Below are 13,456 nucleotides of genomic sequence, written 5' to 3' on the forward strand. Positions count from 1 at the left end.
TAGGGACATTAAGTAAAATGTTTCTTTTTGTTTAAGCAACATAATGTACATTGTTCATTTGAATATAAAATTGCGTTGTGCTTTTCTTTCAGTTAAGCAGGTTCTTAAAGTGATGTTTTATAGCCTGGATAACACTTTTTACCACCACCGTGTGCAGTGGTGGTCAAGAGTATAAACTCGAATGGGTGCTGGAGTCCAGGCCCGCTCTTTCACCTGGGAGACTACGGGCAGATTGTGTCATCCGAAAATGGGTCTTGTAGCACCTGCAGCCTCTCAGTGTGTGAGGATGAGCGCGAATGTGTGTGGAAGCACTTAGGACAGTGGCTGACACATGGCAAACACTCACTCAAGCTACTGTTGGCGTTTTTAAGCCTCTGACACCTTCACTGTGAGCATATCTGAGGGACGTGCGTGGAAACTGTCTTGTCTCCTCCTCCTCCTCCTCTCAGCCTGCCCCAGTGCTGGGCATACAGTAGGTGCTCACTAAGTGTATTCTGTTCCTTTAGCAGATTCTTGTATGGTGCTTTCCATGTACTGGGCAATGTTCTAAGACTTAAAAAATATTAACCACTAATCCTCGCAGCAGTTAGGCAGTCTGTTCCAGTATTAATCCCATTACATGGATGAGGAAGTTGAGTTGCAGAGGTTAATGCCTGGAGTCACACAGAAGTAGATGCTTAATGAATAATTGCTGTGGTTAATTAGCAGGGAGTGAATGAGGGGGCAATACAGCTTCTTTCCGCAGAAGCAGAGAAAATAAATGCAGCCGAGATGCCTAAACTGTGGCTTTCGATACAGAGCCAGGGGAGCTTTATGGGGAGAGCACGAGTGGAGAAACCCAAACTCACAGCTGAGCTCCACCTCCTGCCAGCTCAGCAGCTTTGCTCAGGTTGCTTGACCACTCTGAGCCCGTTTCCTTCGTGAGCAGCATACCAGGCAGGGCCTCGGACGCAGCACTGAACAGGACAGTCTGTGGTCCCCGAAGGCTGACATCCTGCTGAGAAGGAACGGATAAAACAGCAACGAGCACCACATACTCTAGTCCGTGCGGTGATGCAGACAAGGTGAGGATGTCGTTTAGTGTTGACTTCCGGGCGAGCAAGGAGGGAGCAGCGGGAGAGAATTTGCCTCTCGCTCGTCTCTCCTTGAGTAAACCCAGGGGTAGTTAGTTGTGAGCAGCCCAGGGGAGGGGCTGCGTTTCCAGGGCTGCTGGGTCCTTTTCTCCCCCCGCTTCCCTCCCTCCCTCCCTCCCTCTGTCCCCGCTGGGCCTCAGCTGTCCCTTGCTCCCAGCCAGCTGTCTCGAGACTGCTTGTGGATGTTCTTGCCCTGATCTGCGTGATGGTTGGAGCCATCCTGTGGTCAGCCTGCGGTGGTCTGTCCTCTCAGTAAGTGGTAAAAACAGTAAAGGAGAGTGAACATTTGATGACTGTACTTGGAGTTTTCCTGTTTTTGATTTATAGAACAATACTCCCAACAACTGCAGAATACATGTTCTTTTAAAATATGCATGGAATCACTTATCAAACATTGGTCCTTTTGCTGTGCCCTAAGACAGATCTGAACAGATTTCTAAGGATTGAAATCATAGACACAGTATGTTCTGACCCTAGTACAATCAAGCTATATATCAATACCAGAAAGGTAAGTAGAAAATTAAATAATGTGTTTTTCAAATACCTAAGGGTCAAATGAAGAAATAGAGATAGGAGATATTTTTAATTGGGTGTTAATGAAAATGCTACATGTCAAAGCTTGCAGGCTGCAGGACCTTCCCTGGCCACTCCAGTGGTTAAGACACTTGCACTTCAAGGCAGGGGGCATGGGTTTGAGCCCTGGTCAGGGAACTAAGATCCCACGATGTCACATGGCGCTGCCACAAAAAAAAAAAAAAAAAATTGTGGGCTGCAGCTAAAGCTATTTTTAGATGGAGATTTATTACCATAAGTGCTTCTCTGAGAAAAGACAGAAAACCAATAAGGTAAGCATTATCTTAAATAGGAAAAACCACAGTTGAAGGGTAATAAAGGAATAAATATGAGAGTAGAAAATAATTAAACAGGAAGCAGCCACAGTAGTAATAATTAAAAAAACAAAATTAGGAACATACAAAAAAGACAAAGCCAAAAATTGGTTCCTTGAAAAATACGTTAAATTGAGAAATCTGTGGTAAGACCAGTAAAGAGGACGCTTAGAAAATCATTATCCCCATAGATCTTGTGGACATTAAGAGGCCTTAAAAGAATATTGTGAATATTTTATGTTAGTGAATTTGAACTTTTAGATGACATGGACAAATCCCTTAAAAAAAAAAAAATCCTGGTTTAAATATTGACTCTTCAGTACTTCCACAGAGAAGACTCCAGGCTCAGCATCAGCAACAAATTCTACCAACGTTTTAGCAATACTGCCAACCACGCACAAAGTTGCAGAAAAGGGGACGATTTCACAAATTTTTGTGAGGACAGCATGACCCTGATGTTCGTCTCATGCCCGAGCAAAGATCCATCCAAAGATCCTGAACGCGTTACTAACAAACCATTTCCTAGGGATGCAAAGATTGGGATCACGTTTTTTCAAAGTAGTAAACTGAATTAAAAAATAAGAGACAATCACGTTTCATGCAGAAAAAAATTCACAAACATCCAACAGATTTTAAAACACCTTTGCATGTTAGAAACAGGTTAGTTGCTCAGTCATGTCTGACTCTGGGACCAAAGGAATGTAGCACACCAGGCTTCCCTGTCCTTTACCATCTCCCAGAGCTTGCTCAAACTCACGTTCATTGAGTCAGTAATGCCATCCAACCATCTCATCCCCTGTCGCCCCCTTCTCCTGCCTTCAACCTTTCCCAGCATCAGGGTCTTTTTCAATGAGTCAGCTCTTTGCATCAGGTGATCACAGTATTGGAGCTCCAGCATCAGTCCTAATGAATATTCAGGGTTGATTTCCTTTAGGATTGACTGGTTTGATCTTGCAGTCCAAGGGACTCAAGATCTTGTCTTCTCCAATACCACAGTTCAAAAAGATCAGTTCTTCAATGATCAATCAGCCTTTATGATCCAGCTCTCACATCCATACATGACTACTGGAAAAATTCTAGCTCTGACTATATGGACCTTTGTCAGCAAAGTAATGTCTCTGCTTTTTAATACATTGTCTAGGTTTGTCATTGCTTTTCTTCTAAGAAGCAAGGGTGTTTTAATTTCATGGCTGCAGTTACCATCTGCAGTGATTTTGGAACCCAAGAAAATAAACAATCTGTCACTGTTTCCATTGTTTCCCCATCTGTTTGTCATGAAGTGATGGGACCAGATGCCATGAATTTAAGCCAGCTTTTTCACTCCCCTCTTTCACCCTCACCAAGAGGCTCTTTAGTTCCTCTTCATTTTCTGCCATAAGGGTGGTGTCATCTGCATATGTGAGGTTACTGACATTTCTCCTGGCAGTCTTGATTCCAGCGTGTGCCTCCTCCAGCCGAGCGTTTCTCACAATGTGCCCTGCGTAGAGTTAAATAAGCAGGGTTACCGGATGCAGCCTTGATGCACCCCTTTCCCGATGGGGAACCAGTCTGTTCCACGTCTGCTTGCTGCTTGACCTGCATACTGGTTTCTCAAGACAGGTACGGTGGCCTGCAGCAGTCCTGGGAGGACAGGCATGCTGACGTAAGTCCTTTTGGAGGAGGTTACCTTTACCTCTAGCATTGTGTGGCCTCAGGCCAAACTACAGGGAGGGAACACAGCCCTACCCATCAGCAGAAAACTGTTAAAGATTTACCAGAGCTTTGGTGGGCAAGCCCACGAAGTTCTACCCACAGCGAGTCCCTCCCATCAGGAAACTTCCACAAGCCTCTTCTCCATCAGAGAGCAGACAGTGAAAACCACAATCACAGAAGACGAAGCAAACTGATCACACGGACCACAGCCTTGTCTAATTCAATGGAACCATGAGCCACGCCATGTCGGGCCGCTGAGGACGGACGGGTCATGGTGGAGAGTTCTGACAAAACGTGGTCCGTGAGAAGGGAATGGCTAGCCACGTCTGCATTCTTGCCTTGAGAACCTCATGAACAGTATGAAAAGGGACAGGAGGGAAGTTCCTTGTTCTGATAAGGAGTTACCTAGGAACGTGCACTCAGCAGATAGCAAACAAGAAGTGTCGAGAATTGTCCTCTTGACGTTACAAAGGTGGGATTTCAGTCACACCACTTGGAATGGAAAGGTGAGCTAGCCCAGGAAAAACATCCACAGAGGAGGTGGAAGGGCGGTGATTGCAGAAGAAAAACTCAGAATTGTTGATCGCTAAGCCAAAAGGAGTCTGTACATAAAGTGTTAGGATCAATCAATGAAAATAGCTAGGTTACTGAACACAAGATTAATACACAAAGATTCACTGAATTTCTACAGACTAGCAACAAACATTTAGAAAGTTAAAAAAAATTCTAAAATGTATAAGGAAATGTAAAAAGCCAAGAACGGTCAAGACACTGAAAGAACACCACGATGGATCGAAAGAACACGATGGTTGAGGATTGAAAGCCAAGTTTCCTTAGAACAGTATTGCATTGGCACAAAGATAAACAGACCAGAGAGACAGCAGAGGCCGGAAACAGACCCTCACAAGTGGACACTGGGTATGTATGTAAAGTGGCGTCACAGAACACGGGGGGAGGAGGATCTTTTCAGCAAATCCTGCTGAGACCGTTGAATATCTAGAGAGGGCAAAGGGGAGTGACCCCTACCTTACCGTGTGAAAATGTCCCTTCCTACTCCGATTGCCAGTCTGAAAATAGGGAAAACAAGCTACCAGGAGCTGTAGAACGTGAGTTTCACCTTAGATAGGGCAAGATTTCTTAACTGTGTTACGAAAGTGATTAGAATGGGCTTTATTAAGAACTCCAGAATCACCCGTAAGATCGTGAGAAGGCAATGGCAGGAGTGTCTGGGACTGCAGCCACAGTCAGCGGGGTGGGTGCCCAGCGTCCAGTGTAAGACACTGCACAGGTGATTACTGTAGGGCCCCGTGGGCTGCAGCCCGCCAGGCTCCTCTGTCCATGGGATTCTCCAGGCAGGAGTGCCGGAGCGGGTAGCCATTCCCTTCTCCAGGGGGTCTTCCCTAGCCTGGGTCTCCCCGCTGCAGGCGGATTCTTCACTGGCCGAGCCACCGGGGAAGCCCCGCTGCGCGACTCTAAAGGTCCCCTCGTCCTGACAGTCGCTGGCTGGGCTGTGTCTGGTCGGGTGGCCTTGTGCCCCGCAGAGCGCTGGTGGTCCCTGACTGCAGGAAGTGGGGGTGGTGAGGTCTCTCCCAGTGGCCACGCCTGCAACGTCAGCCGTGCACCCAGGGGATTTCCTCCCAGCCCTTGACTCTAGTGTTCTAGCCTCGTGTGGCCAAGGGCCAAGTGGGCACAAGTGTCTGGCCGGAGAGTCCCCAGGGAAAAGGCCCTATGAGGACACACGCAGCCCTGTGCCTGGAGAGGGCGTCAGGCTGGGCCTGAGGAGCCAGCCACCCCGGACCCCAGAGCTGGGTGTGAGGGGCGGGTGCGAGCCAGGGTGGCTCAGGGAAGGACGAGAAGCAGGGAGCGGGAGACGGCGATGGGCAGGGCGTGGATCCACGGAGCCTTGTCTTCAGCAGGAGGCCCCGGTCCGGGAGCCCTCGCTGCCGGGCCAGGGCCTGGAGGACTGACTCATGGGGTGCATGGCTCACTCCTGGGGGCAGGAGGCGGCAGCCCGTGCCACCTTGGGGCCCAGGAAAGTCAAGCAGAATGCCAGGCCCTGGCACAAGGCCTCTCCCAGGTCCACGTGAGCCTGAGCTTCCTCGTCGGTGAAACGCCGAGGACAGTGCAGCATCTGCGTGTTGATGTCGGGCTTCTTCAGGGAAACAGACCCCACAGGATGTCTGCACACGGCCTAAGAGACGTGTCCAAGGAGCTGTCGCCTGTGGCTCTGGAGGTGGCAAGTCCGGGAGAACCAGCGGTGGAACCCCCGGCCCGCAGGCTTGCAGGCTCGATCCCCAGGAAGAGCCAGAGTTACTTCCAGTCCAGAGACGGGGAGGAAACCCGTGTCCCCGCTCCAGGCAGGCAGGCAGGGGAGGAGCAGCCCTTTCTCCGGGGAGTGTCGGCCACATGGTTCTGTTCGGGCCCCCTCGCAGGGATGGCCGTGGGCTCCGCTTACCGGATTCCGGTGTGAATCAGCCTCCCCAGCGCCCACTGTCACGTTTGACCCCTTGTCCACGCTGTGGCCTGGGCAGGTTGGCTCAGAACGACCATCGCCCCTTCTCAGGGGCTGTGAGGGTCTGTGAGGCGGGGGGCGTGCAGGTGCCTTGTCGCAGTGGCCACCGGGGAAAGGGCCCTTAGCTGGCACTGCTGCCCCTGGGCCCGTGTCGACAGCTTGTTGGATTGCCTGCGTCCCCGCTGTGCTGGCCGGCCAGGCAGCAGGGCCCGTATCTCATGTGCCCTGTGTATTGGGCGCTGTGTGTGGCTCCATCACGTCACCCATGCTCGGGTGTCGAAGCCCTGACGCCCAGCACCTCAGGATGTGACTGAATTCAGAGACAGGCCCTTTAAAGAGGTGACTTGGTTAAAATGAGGCTGTCTGTGTGAACCCAGTTCAGTTGGTCAGTCATGTCTGACTCTTTGTGACCCCATGGACTGCAGCATGCCAGGCTTCCCTGTCCATCACCAACTCCTGGAGCTTGCTCAAACTCATGTCCACTGAGTCGGTGATGCCATCCAGCCATCTCATCCTCTGTCGTCCCCTTCTCCTGCCCTCAATCTTTCCCAGCATCAGGATCTTTTCCAATGAGTCAGCTCTTCGCATGACAGCTGGAGTCTCAGCTGCAGCATCAGGCCTTCCAGTGAATATCCAGGGCTGATCTCCTTTAGAATGCACTGGTTGGATCTCCTTGCAGTCCAAGGGACTCTCAAGAGTCTTCTCTAACACCACAGTTCAAAAGTATCAGTTCTTTACCACTCAGCTTTCTTTATAGTTCTAATCTCACATCCATACATGACTACCTTTGTTGGCAAAGTAATGTCTCTGCTTTTTAATACGCTGTCTAGGTTGGTCATAGCTTTTTTTCCAAGGAGCAAGCATCTTTTAATTTCATGACTGCAGTCACCATCTGCAGTGATTTTGGAGCCGCCAAAATAAAGTTTGTCATTGTTTCCCCATTTTTTGCCATGAAGTGGTGGAACGGGATGCCATGATCTTAGTTTTCTGAATGTTGAGCTTGAAGCCAACTTTTTCACTCTCCTCTTTCACCTTCATCAAGAGGCTCTTCAGTAATTCTTCGCTTTCTGCCATAAGGGTGGTGTCATCTGCGTATCTGAGGTTATTGATATTTCTCCCGGCAATCTTGATTCCAGCTTGTGCTTCATCCAGCCCAGCGTTTCGCATGATGTACTCTGCTTATGTGTGGGACCCAATCCACTCTGATCAGTGTCTCCATGTAACAGGAGGACATTGGGACACGGACACGGGGGTGCTGGCGTGCTCAGAAGGGGACTGTCTGCAGTCTCAGGGAAGAGGCTCAGAGGGAACCAGCCCTGTGGACGCCTGATCTCAGACACAGGGCCTGTGAGAATGCAGGTCGCCGCCCCCTCGCTCATGCTGTGGGCACGTGCATCAGCATCAGCATCAGCATCAGCGCCCCTGGAACTCCGGCAGGACCTTGTTCCCCACCCACATCCGCTCCTGCTGTCTGCGCTCACTCTGCCCTCCGGGCCTTGAACAGGCACTCGGGCATTTCCCACCCAGACCCACGCCTTCCTGCCTACGCCCCTGTCAGTGGGGGAGCGCCCCTCGCTGAGGGCTGGGCCCTGCTCACAGGCCAGTCCCTCCCTACCAGGATCCCGGCCTCAGGGGCGTCTCTTCTGTCTTCAGCCTCTCCGTCCTCCTTGCTTCCTTTCCAACAGGCTCAGGTTTCACCCACCTTTTAAAAAAAAATTTCAGATACCCTCATTATTTAGCTCATTTGTATTCAAAGTTTTTGTTCACGTTTCACTAAAGGAACTTGGAAAAATCGACACCAACATTTCAAGTTGATATCTTTTTTCATCGTAAATCTTTATAGTTCTAAAATGATATAATTTGCAACAAACAGCAGAGATGCTTTAAAGAGAACTGTTAGCATCACACCTTTAAATGATTTTAGTAGAACTGAAATACAGAAAAATGTGGTTCCGAACATAATCCATTTTAAAAGTGAGCTTGCTTTCTTTTAATATTTGAAAATATTATTTTTACTTTTATTTGGAATCTGCATTTATATTTTATTCTATTCACAGAATGTTATCCTAATGTAGTACTTGTATGCTTGAAACCATGCAGAGTATTACGATTTCACATACAGAATAAAATCTTGGCCAGAGCAGAACTAAACTAAAATCCATGGGGAAAAAAAAAGATAGCTGGAAAATATCTCAATATTTGGAAATTTAAAGGCACACTACCAAATAGCCTGTGGGTGAAAGAAGAGATTATGAAACAAACTTTAAGTGTTTAAATGATAAGAAAAACGGCACGCAGTCGGCTGTTGGTGGCCGTGGGGTCTGGCTCCAGGGCCCACCTCAGGCACCAAAGTCCACGGGCGCTCAAGTCCCGCCATCGGCCCCAGGTCCTGCGTCTGTAGAGACAACCAGTGCAGGGTTGTGTCGTGCTGTAGTGGGGCGGGGGGGGGGGGGGGGGGGCGGGCGGGAATCTGAGTCTGAATGGACCCACCCTGTTCAGGTCTGTGTTGTTCAAACTGGAAAAAGAAGAGCTAATGAAACAAAGTTGAAGGAAGGGAATAAAACCGATAAAAGTAGAAATCAAAATAGGAAATGGACACACAATAGAGAAACATCAGTGAAACCAAAAGCTGGTTCTTTTAAAAGATCCATAAGGTTCACAAATCTGCAGTGAGCATGCACAAGATTAAAACACACACACACGAGCTGTCAATATCAGCAAGAAAGATGGGACATCACTACAAATCCTCCAGACACAAAAAGGAAAACCAGGGAGTATGAGGGAGTCTTTGTGACCCCATGAACCACAGCACACCAGGCCTCCCTGTCCATCACCAACTCCCGGAGTCCACCCAAACCCATGTCCATTGAGTCGGTGATGCCATCCAACCATCTCATCCTCTGTTGTCCCCCTCTCCTCCTGCCCTCAATCGTTGCCAGCATCAGGGTCTTTTAAATGAGTCAGCTCTTCAAATCAGGTGGCCAAAGTATTGGAGTTTCAGCTTCAGCATCAGTCCTTCCAATGAACACCCGGGACTGATCTCCTTTAGGATGGACTGCTTGGATCTCGTTGCAGTTCACGGGACTCTCAAGAGTCTTCTCCAACACCACAGTTCAAAAGCATCAATTCTTGCACGCTCAGCTTTCTTCACGGTCCAACTCTCACATCCATACATGACCACTGAAAAAACCATAGCCTTGACTAGACGGCCCTTTGGTTTTCAATATGCTGTCTAGGTTGGTCATAACTTTCCTTCCAAGGAGTAAGCATCTTTTAATTTCATGTCTGCACTCACCATCTGCAGTGATTTTGGAGCCCCCCAAAATAAAGTCTGACCCTGTTTCCACTGTTTCCCCATCTATTTGCCATGAAGTGACAGGATCAGATGCCAAACAACTTTATGCAAAAAATAATTGAAGAAAGCAAATTATTTCTGTTTACAGACATGAATTATTGAAATGGACACAAAAAGAAATAGAAAATCCAAGATAGTCCTGTGTCTATTAAGGAAATGTGCGATTGATCTTTCCACAAAGAGAATCCCAAGCCTCTGTCTTCGCTCTCAAAGCCTCTAATGCACGCCGCACCTGGCAGCCAGGATGGTCTTTCTGGAGCATCAGTCTGTCCCATCATCCCCTACCCCAGAGTGTGGCTTATTCCCCAGAATGACTCTGAAGGCAGTTTGAGCCTCCTCACAGCCTCATCTCTGGCCATCGTCCTTCCCCATCCTGTGCACCCCCTCCACACATACACACGGGAGTGTGCACACGCCTGACTTCTACCCCACTAGTTCTCGACTGGCAATACCCGGTACCCCCACCAGGGCACGTTTGGGAATGCCTGGGAGCGCGAGTTGTCACAGGCAGCATGGATGTCACTTGATGCTGAGCGGGCAGGGCAGGCAGACACCCAGCAGTGCCCAGATCAGACGCCACGGTGAAGCCTCACTCTGACTCTTCTCTGGGCATCTCCTCTGGGGGAAAACACACTGTTGGCTCTGCCTGCAGGCCTCGTCTTCACCTGGCTATTCCCCACTCAGGGCAGGTTTTGGAGCTCTGCTCCCTACACACTGCTGCTGCTGCTAAGTTGCTTCAGTTGTGTCCGACTCTGTGTGACCCACCAGGCTCCTCTGTCCCTGAGATTCTCCAGGCAGGAATACTGGAGTGGGTTGCCAGTTCTTTCTCCAATGCATGCATGCATGCGTGCTGAGTCGCTTCAGTTGTGTCTCTGTGCAACCCCACGGACAGCAGCCCACCAGACTCCCCTGTCCACGGGACTCTCTAGGCAAGAATACTGGAGTGGGTCGCCATTTCCTTCTCCTCCCTACACAGTGACTAAGTCGATTTTGCCTCCCTCCTACTGCCCTTTTCCATTAAAGTAAAGGTTCAGTTCCAGGAGCGGAGACTGTTCGTTTCAATATACCCTGACAATCACTCATTGCAGAGGGGCGGGGGGCTGCCAATTCCAACATTTACACGGGAACCGCGGTTAAGCCTCCCTGCTCTGGAAAGAGAGGCTCCATCCTGATCTTCATTTTCCTTGTGAGTGGTTTCCCTGGCTCTCCGGCCCACACCTGGGCCCCGGAATGTGCCTGCCTCCTCCCCTCACCACCTCCCTTCCCTGGCCCGGTTCATCTCTGGTTTTAATATCCTTCATCTTTCCCCCACGGCCGGGCTCCGTCGAGCTTTCCCCCTTCCCACTCCCAGTCCGGCAGCGCCCATCCCCCACGCCTGCCCTGGGCAGCAGAGGGCTGAGAACCTGCAGGTTAACCCCAGGCAGGCCCAGAGCCACCCTCAGCCCTTGCCTGGCGTGCTCCAGGTCTGCCGTCTCTTGGACGTTTCGCGTGGTGATTGCAGGCGGTGGTCTTCCCAAGACCCGACAAGGAAGACGAGAAGACTCCCCCGAACCCAGCCGCCACACTCTTACCATTGACTCGCTGCTTCTCTGCATGCCTTCGAAGGCTGAAGACCTGTCAGTCAAAGCGAAAGGATTAGCTTCACCCATGTGAAGGGAAAATTGGGAAGGAAAAAAAAAGATTCCTTGTCTGAACTTGAAAATAAAAATGCTGATGCGGTTTTTATTCCAGAAACATATCTTACTGATTAAGGGCACGCAGCGCTCCCGGCTCGTGGGTGGGCCAGGTCGTCCACCTCCCCGCGCTCCGCGGCCAGGCCCGGTGGCAGAGGCAGGAGGCAGTCGGGGTGCCCAGCGCCTGTCTCTGGTGATGGTCGGCTGTGCACACAGACGCACGCAGGACGCTGAAATGGACCCCCTGAGGCAGGGCCCGTCCCTTGGCTCAGCTAGCTCACCTTCGCATCGGGGCAGCGTGGACATGGGGTCAGGTAGGGCTGGTCGAGGCCCGCTGCTCGTGAGCTAGTGACCCTGGGCCATGACAAGCCCCTTAGGCCCTGTCACCACCTGTGAAGCGGAGGTAGCAGCGCCTGCTTTGCAGAGGTTGGGATCAGGCAACGACTGCCACTGGCACCTGCCCGCACAGGCCAGACACCCAGCGATGGGCCACTGGGCCAGGACCAAGATGGCAACCCAGAGCACACACACCACCCCCCACCCTCGAAGAACCCGAGGACACCTGAGGCCACTGCCCCCTCCCAGTTCCTCTTTCAAGGTTCCCTGCCGTGGGTTGGAGTGGCAGGAGCGGCCTGGGCCCTGGCGGGCCTCAGTCTCCATGGCTGTGAAATGGGGCCAGCACCTTTGCACACCGCGACCACACAGGGCTTGTGGCTTGGCATGGCCGTGGAGGCTGCTGCCAGGGGGGGCAGCCTTCGTCAAGGGCTGGATTCCTCCCAGCCATGCCCAGCTGGCATTTCCTCCAGTTTCACTGGGTTGGGTTGCAGAGCGATGGCACGATTGATAATGCTGTAATTGGGGTGACTTGGGCATTTTCCTAGGTACGGCTGCCGATGACTCACACTTGGAAAGTCAACATTCCACCGCCATCAGGCCCAGGAGACAGTTCGGTAGCCTCACAAGGATTCGAGTTTCACAACTTCGGTGTCTGATTGTGAGGTCCTTGAGTCACAGAGATTGCGCACCTCGGGAGATGTTTAGGTGGGGCCTTTGTTCCCCGGGTCCTACGCGGAGAGACTTTTCTTTGAGGCGTTGAGCTGGCACCTAGAGGGTTTCCAGCTGCAGTCTGTTCCCAGCAATTAAGATCCTGTAAATAATAAATCCGCTCCAGAGCCCAGCTGCTGAGCCCCTCAGCTGTTCCTCTCTCCTCCTCCCTGCGTTCTCGGTCTTTCCAGCTACTTCCTCCCCGCTTCTCCCCTTCTCTGGATTGCTCTGTTTTCTTCTGCTTCTTTCTGGGGTCCCCCCCTTCGCCCCTGGTGCTAGGTGCACTCATTCCTTGCCCCCTGCCACAGGGCACAGAGCTGGCTGCAGTTGGAGGGTGGAGTGGGCAAGCGAGACCCAGGGGAGGGGCAGGTCCTGGGGGATCTCACAGACTTGGTGTGGGGTCCAGGGCACCCCAGCCATCCCAAGCCACCTGTGAGCCTGGCTCCTCGCCTAGGGCTGTGCTGAGGGACGTGTGCCTGGGCTCAAGAAGGCGTGCGAGCGCACTCTCCTGTGGGTCCCTGCGAATCCTGAGGTGCCCTGTGGCACCTGTTAGTCAAACCAAGACTGCCTGTGGGGGCGTGGAGCCCTGGGGGCCTGGAGGGGGCTGCCCTCCTCCTGTGCCCACGTGCGGTCGACGGCGCTCACGAACGCCTGGTGCAGGCCGGGTCCCTGCCCTCCTGAAGCCGATGCCAGTTACAAGACAACCGCTGGTGATCGGCCAAAGAAGGGACAAGCTGGTGGGTGGGGGGGAGGACGGGGACCCTGTCGAAGGTACCAGGGGGCCTACGCATGCCCATAGCACCACGGAGGGACCGGGGTCCTGGCTCCCCGAGGTGGACCCCAGCTCCTCCTTCCTGGCTGGGTGGCCTTGGGCAAGTCGGTCCACCTCTCGGGGCGTCAGTTTCCTTCTCTACGAAACCAACGGAGGGACGGTGGTCCCGACCTCCAGGGTCTGCTCTGAAGGCCCCCGTGAGACGGCTTGCACACAGCAGCTCAGGGTCACCCTGAGCCCAGATGCTTTCTCCAGCAGGGGAGAGGAGGAGGACAGGAGCTTTCAGGGCAGAACCCAAGCCAGGCAGGTGGAGGGCCTCCGGGCACAGCCAGCTTCCAGCCCTGGGGAGGCGGCGTGTGGCCCAGAGGCAAGCCTGTACTGCCCTCTG

The sequence above is a fragment of the Ovis canadensis genome, chromosome 3 (assembly GCF_042477335.2).
Source record: "Ovis canadensis isolate MfBH-ARS-UI-01 breed Bighorn chromosome 3, ARS-UI_OviCan_v2, whole genome shotgun sequence".
NCBI lineage: Eukaryota > Metazoa > Chordata > Mammalia > Artiodactyla > Bovidae > Ovis > Ovis canadensis.